The following is a 10955-nucleotide window of genomic DNA, read 5'->3' as shown; positions in this document are numbered from 1 at the left end:
ACCTAATTTTTCTAACAGCTACGCTTCTTTGACGAACCCTCCTTCACTTTTCTTACTGTGGCTGTTGGTTGCTGCTGCCTCGCCGTACAGTTCATATTTAAAAAATATGAACTACGTGCCTGATGGCGGCATCCAACCTCGCACGCACAGCGTCGCAGCCCGACGCTTTAACCAATAGGTCACAAACGCACGTCTACTAATACCGTGCCAACTCCAACTAACCCTTTGAGACTATCAACCGTTATATCACCTTCCATAACACGGGTGTGCGACAGCTCCTGCTTCGCCTTTAGACCAGGTGTCAAGGGGCTTCGTCTGGAGAGCTTGTTACGGAGAGTGTGTGGTTTAGACGAGCACTTTTGGCGTCACCTTGCACTCGCATTGCAATACGAAAGAAACTAATGCTGGTTTTAGCACTCTGTGTATTTGTACAAAGCTTCGCTATATGTGTATTTCAAAAATAGCGCTAGCTCTGCCATTTTTCTTTTCTGTGTTTGCTTTCCCGTGATGATCTTTACCATTCTTTTGCGTTTCTTCTGGATTCCAGGTCCCGTTACCAGCCTAATAGTCACCGGTCTGATGTACGGGACTATGTCAGCTGTGCCGCACTATGTGGCACTTATCATTGCTCCTTACACCCTGCTTTGCTTGTTCTTCAAGATATGGAGCAACGCAGACAAGACCAAGCAGTGCGAGTTGCTGCAGAAAGAGGATATCATCGAAGAGGGTGCAGTATTTCTTTTCCTTTTTGCGCAGACGAACGGCTCATTACAGCTTCACAGTTGTGTGCAGTGTTCATCATCCCATCGGGGTCTCTAAGACATACTGCGTAAACGCAGCCTGGTACATGTCAGCCGTGATACAACGCTAGATAGAACGATGCATTCACAGTTTCCCTAGAGGACACGCGTATCTGCTGCATCATTGACCGGTTTTCTTTTAGAGAGCAGATTTTTCAATACAAGTGTCATCCTACTTGAGACTCGGCATATTCGAACCACGAACGTTCCCTGCCGCCACTAGAGTTCTTGCAACTAATGTCGATCCTTCCCCTCTAGCTTAACAATCATGCAGCGCCTATCATTAAAAAGTAGAACGCCGGCAAACAACAGCAAGAAAAAAGTTCTCGTTCCCATCAAATTCAAAGAAAATTTGGGATTGGCGGGCTATCAACCAATGTCCTGGTGAAGAAAACGCATCGATGAAATTACTGCCTGTTTAAAAATTCCTAAGTACCAGATAGCCTTATATGCAGGGAATATTTCAAACGGACTTGTCATAAGTTATATACATGGAACTTATGAAGGCATGTGGCATAAATATAGGAAACTAATACTCTTAATCCAACATGTAAAAAAACAGCTTTCTGCTTTCTGCAAATTCTGCACGGTCGCACAAGTCTACTGAAATTTTTTGCACGCTGGGTCGTCCTTGTAGCCTCTGGCGATGGTTAAGATCGATAACAGCAGTATTCCCCAAAGCCTTGGTTTCACAAGCTGAAAGAATATTCTAACGCCAACCGAAGCAAGGCAAAAGCACATGCCAAAGTCACGACCCTTGTAATGACCAACTACGTTGGAAAAATAGGCGTCTCTGACTAGCAACGCCTGCGCACATGCTATGATTACGTTCCTTTGATTGCGCCTACAATTGCAGAAAAACCCGAGGTGCACTCGCGTCTCTAGTGCCGTCGCCATCGTACTCTCACGGTCAGCGGTGAATGGGCGGCTTGAGCGTAGAGAGGCAGAGAGACAATACATTTTCTGATAATGCAATTCAAAGTACAGACCTTCGGTTTGAAATTCTCATGGCCCATTAGGGTAACGTATTCTGTAAGTGTCAACCTTGTGCACTATCCTTTACGGCCGCTCATAATTGCCTGGAGCTGACCGTGGTCTACCCAATGAAAAACATTGCCTTGGGGCGCCTGCCACTCTCTCATTCCTACCCAGACTCAGCCAATCAGCACCTTTACGGCAGCTGAAATCGACATTCCACTAGATGGACACTTCCAGATTACAACCCCCTGCTTGACCAGCACAGCACTTCTTGGATGTGCTTAACAAGGGCATGGACGAAAACAGAGGTTTCGGTTCGGGGACTGAGCCAGTCATATTGAGACGTTAGATGCAGAGCAGGGCGGAACTCTGGTAAGTGTACTGGTATGGGACTCTCGACTTTTGGGACACTTTCATAGTCGGTGTGTGAAAGATAGGAAGTGCGCGTTGTGAGGGCGGGTTGGGGGATGTGTTGACTTGGTAGACTGTGAGCGGGGCGATACGGGAGTAGGACTGTGCACGCCTGTTCATCGGCGCCAGCTGGCAGGTCATGTTCATGGGGGGCTGCTGCAGGTTGTGTTCGACTAGTTTCGGTGATTCCTTTAGCACGCGATGTTCTGTCGAGGCTATTGTGTTCAGATACACCAGGGGCGTCCGCTGAGTGCGTTTCGCTGTAAGATTGAGGGCAGCGTAATGCCCTTAGCTGCACTCAAGCGTTTAGAGCTAAAAACCCTAGTTTTCAACTCTGCAGCTGCGTGCATATGCGACACCGTGGTGCACACCAGCTGGTGCGCACCGTGGTCTTAGAGGAAGGCACGGTTTACTTGAAGTTGCAAACGTTAGTGATTTTCCTTGCGTCTCATTTCCCGCTCCATAAAAGCACGGCGCTTCTCATCATTAAACCATTGCGAGATTCCCAATGCTATTCCAGGGCGCTGTTAGGGCTGTGCAGCGGCTGGGGCATTCCTTGTGTCGCTCCTAATCGTCCCCCCGCGTATCGCAACATCGCCTCAGGCAATCAGTACAACGCTAAACCATGGTGTTGCTACGGTGTTCCTTTCAGTACCTAGACCTCTGGGAGAAACCACACACTTTGGAAATAGCCCAGTGGCCACTACCAGGCGTCTCAGTACGCGGGCGTGATGAGAACCGCCAATGGCATCGCAGGCGTCGTGCTTCAATGATGCACAAGACGAGACCGACGGGAAACCCTATGCGTTAGTCGGGGCACTGCGTAACGTTATTAAACTTTTTTTAATTTGGCGTTTACTGCTCCTACCGGAGCATGCACACAGTAGCTCAGTAGGAATACAAGTGGTTTAAAGTGTGTGCGTACAACACCCCTGCTGGTAGCAGGGGTCACGCTGGCCTGGCTCCGCCACCGAGGCTATCTAGCATAGTGTTGGCAAAATACAAGAGGCGCTGCCGTATTTTACAGCGAAGATCTGAAGGGCTAGTTTTCCTAGATCTTCTCTGTGTGTGGACAAAAACTCCCCATACGGGGGCCGATACCTAAGATAGTGCAATGCTGGGCCGACCAACAGCGGAGGTGATGCAGACGTTAAGCAATCCCATACGTGGGCCCTTCCTGAAAATGGTGTAATACCGGGCTGATCCGCGGCAGACGTGAAGCAGGCGTTAAGCACCTCCCATATGTGTGCCGATCCCGAAGATGGTACAATGCCGGGGCGACACGCAAGGGAGATGCAATTCTCGATTAAAGGGCCCACATACACAGCTTCGCTGGACTTCCTTCTTTGTAAGGGGAAAGGGCACTGAGTTTCTTTTTTGTTATTTTTTAGCCGGACGGGGCCGAAGGCTCCACCAACTTGGTACCCGCTCCTTTTTCAAGGCTTCCTGTCTTACCGTTTCTCAATTACCCACCTGGAGTGCTATTGAAAGCATTTTCGAATTCTGCCATATTGTCAAGCTCGTTAATGGTGCCAGCACGAAGCCATCAGAAAGGCCATAGCCGCCCTCTGGGCCTTCTCTTGGCCAATGAAAGCTGACGAGTTTGTGAATACAAAAATATTGCGCAATTTGTGAATGTCCAGAACATGGTGGAAGAATATGACAGTTGCATGAACTGCATGATGGCGCCGTCGAGGCAGTGCCTTCGTAATTCGTTGGAGTTTATGATTCTCAGGCGGTAGAGGGCGGGAGTAGTGGTGGTCCAGCGGGGGTGCCCGTTTCTTTTTCTTTATTTTAAATTGATTTATTGGAAAACTAAGAACACATGGTCGTTTTGTGTGAGCTTTCCCAGCAGTGTCTCAAACTTTTTAGCGCATAATGGGGGAAAATGATTCGTCCCGCTTGTAACACGGGATAGAAGTCGTGCAAGAACAATTTCTCCTTTTTTTCCTCGAAATCAGAAAACTATGGTCGGGAACACCTTATATTACTTATTCCAGTACGGCCTGCTTTTCTTATACACAAAGGCTAAGACGGTGAAAGCCTGATGGATGGCCCCTAACTTCTTTTATCTGGAGCATGGAGAATGGAAACAAAATATGAGAGGCCCGGACGTCACGTTTTTGAAGCTGGGTATTCAGCCATGCTCATATGTCATCTCCCTTTGCGCCAACAACGAGCTCGCCTGAGCAGATAGGCCCGAACTTTGAACTTGCATTGCTACAAACCGCCGGAAGTGTGTGCTGCCGACACGCGTCAGAACCACGCCTACGAAACACAGGTTTAGTGAAGAGGACGCGCTCCTGAGCTTTTCCATGGCGTGTTGCAGAAGACGACGAAGACCCACGCCGTGATTATTTTAGTGGGTCTATTGCTGGCTTACACCCACACTCACAGACCCAAAACATACCTTTCAAGCTTACACATGACGGTGCAGAGTCAGCTTGTCTAGTCTGCAGCTTGTCTAGTCTCGCGAACAGAATGTGCTGCGAAAAAGAAACTCACCGAAAAACATCATTTTTGGAGGCTGACCAGCAGCGAGAGCTTCAGGAGCGTGGTTGCTATCGCAAGGTTGGTGTTTGGTGTAGGAGTCCCAGTGCTCATTTGCCAAAAACAAACTCTCCAACACGTCGGTGCTGGCCGGCGCGTCTCCTGCGCTCTCCTTCCTCCATGATCTAGGGAAATTGTGGGCCCCTAAAGAAATGAAACTTCCAAGACCTGTCAGCGCGGCGCTGCAGCCGCCCAAGTACGTTTGATCATGGTTCGTAATGGTTCGACGCGGATTGATAAGGCGTAAAAGAGGTATAATGGCTTAGAATGGTCGGAACTTCATCAGCGCACCTGTTTTCCTACCGTGCCGTCACCGATTCATAATGTTCGGCGAAACACTCAAGAGGTGTTTAGTCCAAAGCTCGTCGAACACTCGTCAGGCGACGGTGATACATTGTCAAATAAACACCTACTCGGCTAAGGTGCAAAAAGACATAAAACACAAAATCGCATTTCAAGACCGCTACGGGTCCCTTGCTCACAATGAAGATAAGCGCAAGAGGAGGCCGTTATTTATGTGTTGGGTGGCGCAAAGTGGCAGGTGTATATCTCGGGGAGTTTAGCCCGTGTCCTGTTAACCGCGTTTCTGGTCACTTGAATATCTAAAGATTCGAAGAATAATCTTGAGGATAGTCGTTTCTCTGTCGCAATTATGCTCGCAGCATCCCAATCGATGATGCGGTTCGTAGTCATGTGATAATTCGTCATGGCTATTCAACTTGCATTGCCCTTCCTTACATCGTTGTGGTGCTGCCGAATCCTTCTTTTAAAATTCCCAGTTTCAGCTATGTAGAATGCGTCACAACTCTTGCACGGAGTCTTGTAGATTACCCTCAGAAATCTTTACCTTTCCAAAGGAACTTTCACGCGTACGAGCTTCGGTCTTAATTTCTCTTTTTTTTTCGCACGTGTGCTATTTTTGCGCCGTATGTGCCAAAAGCTGTTGCCACTGCCTCACTGATGCCTTGCGCGTAAGGAAAAGCCGCCTGCTTCTGGTTCTCTTTATTTTTTTACCCTTGCGTGTTAGTAACGGAAGACCGCAATTCTTGAGTTCTCAGAAGCTGTGCTCAATAGCCGTTATTAGAGGGGTCCTTCCTTACCACGGCTAGCTGTCGCTTGCACAGTCCAGGCTCTGAGCAGATGCACAACGCGCGTGAGAACAGTGAAGCAACAACGGAGCGTTCCTGGCCTATATGATGCGCAAATTCGAACCTCACATACCTCCCCATGTGCGTCGGCTTCCTATACACACTGCATGTGACGCCCTTGGCAGAACATGTTCTAAGGACGTCCAGCAAAGCAATCTTTCTATTGGTTTCTTCTTCCATGGTGAACTGGGTACTCGGTATAAAAGAGTTCAGATGCTCATGGAAAGGCAACACGTCTTGGCGTCAAATCACACAGAACCAGTCATCTTCTATCGGGCAAAAACTCTTGTAGCGGTCTTCTACGAGGTCAGCGCAGAATTTTCAGGTGCCTCTAGGGCAATCTTTGCACAGGCGACGCCCACGGAAGGTCCCTTTGCTCTTTGGAACGGCTGCATGTAAAATTCTTCGTTAAGTACGAAGTGCGCGTTGTTCATGCAGAGTTCCAGCGTTTCAAATGGCGTACGTCGACGTAGTCAAGCGTTCTTCTCGAGACGTTCCTTGCAACACTGGACTGTAATCGGCGGGCACACAAGCAAGCATTCACTTTCTTCAAAGTATGCTGCAAATTTGATTTTTATTGAGGGGCTTTAAATTCCCCCGCTTTCTCGCGCCATCTGTCTTTGCAAGCGAGCAACATTAGCGATTCTTCTCTCTCGGAACACAAGTGGGATGCCCTGACTGTCTTGCGATCAATGTCGACCTCAAACATCTGATCTGGTCCTGTCCTGCCACAGCCAGCCTGAGGGACAAGCACACCTGACCTCTAAAGGTGATATCGTAGGAAGACTGGGTACCACCGCAAGCGGATGCCACCAGTAGAATTAGCGCTTTGCTGTCTTGTGCTAAGGAGGCAGGCATACTTCCTTTCACCTTATCCCTTAGCCCTATCTTAGGCCACGGGTCATCCTTTCTAATAAATGTTTCAATCAATCTCGGCCGGAGGTCAGTTATACACACCTCCCTCCTACATTCATCCACCTTGATACAGAGTAGCAGTCCTGCTTCGCATCGCCTTCGCCTCGCCTGCGTGCCGTGCATCCGACCTTGCGTTGCAATGATTGTAGCGTGCAGCGCCAAGTGACAAGTTCTGCGAACGTGCGGTGCGATACACAGGCCAACTTCATCCGCTGTGCGGCGGCCGCTCGGGCAGAACGCACCTGTCCACTTTGATGGAGCCGCCGTGGCTGTACAAGTGCAAGCGCGTTCAACGCACTTTCACAGAGAACACGACCGCTGCTCGCTGTCTCCGAGGCGTGGTAGACGTGACAACGCTGCTGCTTGCATTAAATTCCTACAAGATGACAGTGAATTAAGTATCGTTACACGATTTCAATTCGAAAGCCGTAGGACTTCACTACACTAGCTTGATAAAGCTTTATTCCACTTTGCTCTAATTTGTACCGGTCTTAATCCACCCTATTTCACTTTAGTACACTTCAGCACACCTTAATCCTGCCTTATCGTCTTCATTCCCCGTTAATCCACCCGGCTCTCATTTGGAATACGCTTAACCCTAATTAGTCGACCTCAATCGACCTTAATCAATTGTATTACAACTTGCTTTAATTTGTATCAACCTTAATTCAATTGTATAAGCTTCAGTCCAAATTATACCACGCTAAACCACTTTTATCTAATTTGCACCGACCTTGATCCATATTATTGCCGCTAATTAACCTTATTACCATTTTATCTAATTAAATTCACTCTGCTCTAAATTGTATCAACCTTATTCCGCATTAAGCCAACTTAATGCACCTTAATCAACGCAATCTACATTCTCTAGCTTGTGCTACCCTTAATCCACTTTAATCCACTTTGCTTTACATTTTTACTAACCTTATTCCACCTTCAGTCCCTTCCCCTATCTTCTGTATACTGACGTCATAAACGAGACTGGTGATATCAGCATGATGAGAATTTCGTTGCGACTCGTTGCGGACAATGCCGACTTCTGTGCCTCATGAAACATATAATGCTTTCCCATTAATAATTACTAGATAGAACTGGCGCTGCAATCATCCAGTCAGCTTGGTAAAGATGGGTAATACACTGATTTGCTTGATTTTCGAGCTTATAGCTCAAGCTCAAGTCATTCTTGTGATTTTGTTGATTACGCTTTGTCTGCATTCATTGCGCTAAATTTCATAGTGATCCATATTTTTCAAAGTGAAGAAAACTGGGTACCCAAGCTATCGCTCCTGATTGAAGCGGTTCACCCTGTCGAGGTGGTGGGATCCAATCGCGCCAAGCATCTCACGTGCTGTCTTGCCCGCTAGAAATTTATAACGGTGTTCCATGCCGCCTGTCTATGCATTCGTTCGTATCGCGATGGCTTCGATGTCACGCTTTTGTGCTATAGGTCCCGTCTTCGAAACGAGCCGCCACGCAATTTTAATACTGCCTATTTATATATATTTATTGCAGTACATTGTTCAAAAATGACCAGGCTGCAAATTCAGGAAGCCATCTTGAAGCCAGAAGTACGAAAGTTAAGCAAATCCACGTTCTACCCGTCATTCCCGTGTTGGCTGAACCACAGAATTTCTATTACATTTGCAAGAGGGAGCTCTGGGGCTGTAATTGCTCAGTCCCCATTCGAATTATGGATATGCTAAAATGACCGCCGTGTTGATATGACGTGTTACCTCGGCTCCGTGGATCTTATTTTTTTGTACCAAATAACACCGTCTGCGCCTACAGCTAAGCCTACATATATGTCTAGCCCAACACAAGGCACCACAGAAGGCCCATTTTTCACCCTCTTCCCAGATTTTGTAAATGCCAGGCGGGTGCTGCCCGCTAAGCCTATAAATAGGTCTAGCCCAATACCGGGTCGCTAAGCTTAGCGGCAGAGTGTACCACGAACGCCACTATTCAGACCAGCCCAATGGATGGACTTGATAGCTGCCAGAAGATGGAGCATCACCCTAGCTGGCACCTCAGCCGACAAGCACCAGTCAATGGAATAAAGTTCCGGACATATGGTGGATTCTACTTCCCGCTCCGCCCCCTCGTCGAAACAAGACAACAACCAAAGGTCACTTAAGAGGACGGCAACTGGAAGCTGCCACTACCGAGGCGTCAGCGCAGAAAGCGACGGAAGGCACAGCATGCAGGGGGCGAGAACGAGTGGGCTACAGTCCATCGATTTCCACAGTGACGCGGCATCGGGATGCACCGGTACTGATCAGACCACTCGACAGGCCTTCAGTGCCGGAGTCGGTGCGACTGACAACACCAATGGTCAGAGAGCGCACCGCGGGCTGAGGCGCAAGCTGCTGACGCTACCCAAGAACGACATCAAAATTATTATGAGACCCAAGAAAGTAATACAGGTGAAAAAGCTAAGCACATACCAGCTCTCAAGGTCAACTGAAAAGTGTGTGAGCACTTCCAACACTGCAAGGATGAAGATTTCATACTGCGACTGCGGAATGGATTCAGCATAATAATTGTAAGCAGGCCGCATGCGTACACAACAGAAATCATTCGCCACATTACCCATCGCAAACTCGGAGGTCAGCACTAAGAAATGAACACCTATGTAGCGATACTTGAAGACAGGCTAACTGGAGTTATTCAAGGAATTGACCCAGACACGTCGACAGAAGAGCTAATGAATTATCTGCGAGTATGGTCGCAAGGTGCCACCGTCCAACCCGCAAAAAATGCTAGGCATGTTCAAAGCAGCGGTCATCACGTTCGACGGCCCATCAGTACCACGTTTCGTCTTCTACTACTGTGGGGAGGTGGCCTGCTATCCATACCGGCCAACCCGCCAAGTTTGTCATGTGTGCATGCAAAAAGGACACAGGTTCGATGTATGCCCTACACCGAATGCCCAAGCCTGTAGACAATGTGGAGCATTGCACTCGGAAGACAACCACACTTGCTCGCTCAAGTGTGGGCTGTGCGCAGGCCATATAACAGGCGCACTGGAGTGGCCAATTCGTCTCAAAACCCTAGGACAGCATTCAGCCCCCTAGCAGCCAGAGCCAGAGGCAGAGGTAAAAACAGAGGCAGGAGCAGAGGCGCCCAACGAGGACTGCAACAGTAGCAGCAAAAACAGGGGCTCAACACCGACAAAGAAACCTCAAGATGCCGATCGAGACCTCACTTTCAATCTTTCCTGGCACTTTCCCTAGCAGGAGGACCGCAGCAGCAACAGCGCCAGCAACGGCAACAGAACCAGAGGAAGAGGAAGCAGATGAAGAGGCCGATCCTGGAGGAAGGCGGCAATAGCAAGGTAAGCTGGCCAGTGGGAGTAGCCTCCAACATGACTGTGCGCTTATATGAGGAACAGAAATTACAGACAGAAAATCAAGCGCTCAGGCATGAATTTGAGCTGCTCAGAATGAAGCAAGGGCAGCAGGAATTAGGAATGACGGAACTTTGTGCCGTTGTCCGATAACTTAAGAAATCTAAACAGGATGCAGCGGCGCCTCGCGCACAGCAAACAACACAGGTACACGCGAAGGAAGCAGGCAACAATTACGTCACGATCACAACACTTCAGCAAATGCTACTACAAATGACGCCACAACATACAGCACAAATATAAATACAAATAAACGCGGTCAAAAGCTCCCTCAGAAAGCAGTTCACCAAGGGAAACATTAAGGACAAGGTATAACGTACCTACCATGAACCTGTCATTGGCCAGTGGCACGAGCACTCCAACTACTAGCACATGCCCTGCGAACTAACATGGAAAGCACACGCCAGGTAGAACATGAACACCTAGACATTTGGCAGTGGAACTGCAGAGGATATCGCAAAAAACAGGGCCCGCTCAATCAGTGTATACATGCCCGCCTAACGTCGCCAGATATTACCGCACTCCAGAAGACAGGAGGAAGACCCTCCCTGCATGAGTACGAGGCCTTTGAGGGCCAGATAGAAGGCAATGTGACCATCTTGGTTAACAAGACAACAACAATCAAACATTACCTGATAGCGAGTACGAACATAAAACTTGTCGTAGTACAAATCATCACTAAACGGAAACGGTGTCTTGGTAATAAACCTCAACAGTACCCCTGCCCCAAGCATAAGGGGCCGCTCT

Source organism: Dermacentor andersoni, chromosome 11, assembly GCF_023375885.2.
Source record: "Dermacentor andersoni chromosome 11, qqDerAnde1_hic_scaffold, whole genome shotgun sequence".
NCBI classification, from domain to species: Eukaryota; Metazoa; Arthropoda; class Arachnida; order Ixodida; family Ixodidae; genus Dermacentor; species Dermacentor andersoni.
The sequence above is the reverse complement of the archived record's forward strand: the minus strand, read 5'-3'. Positions refer to the sequence as shown.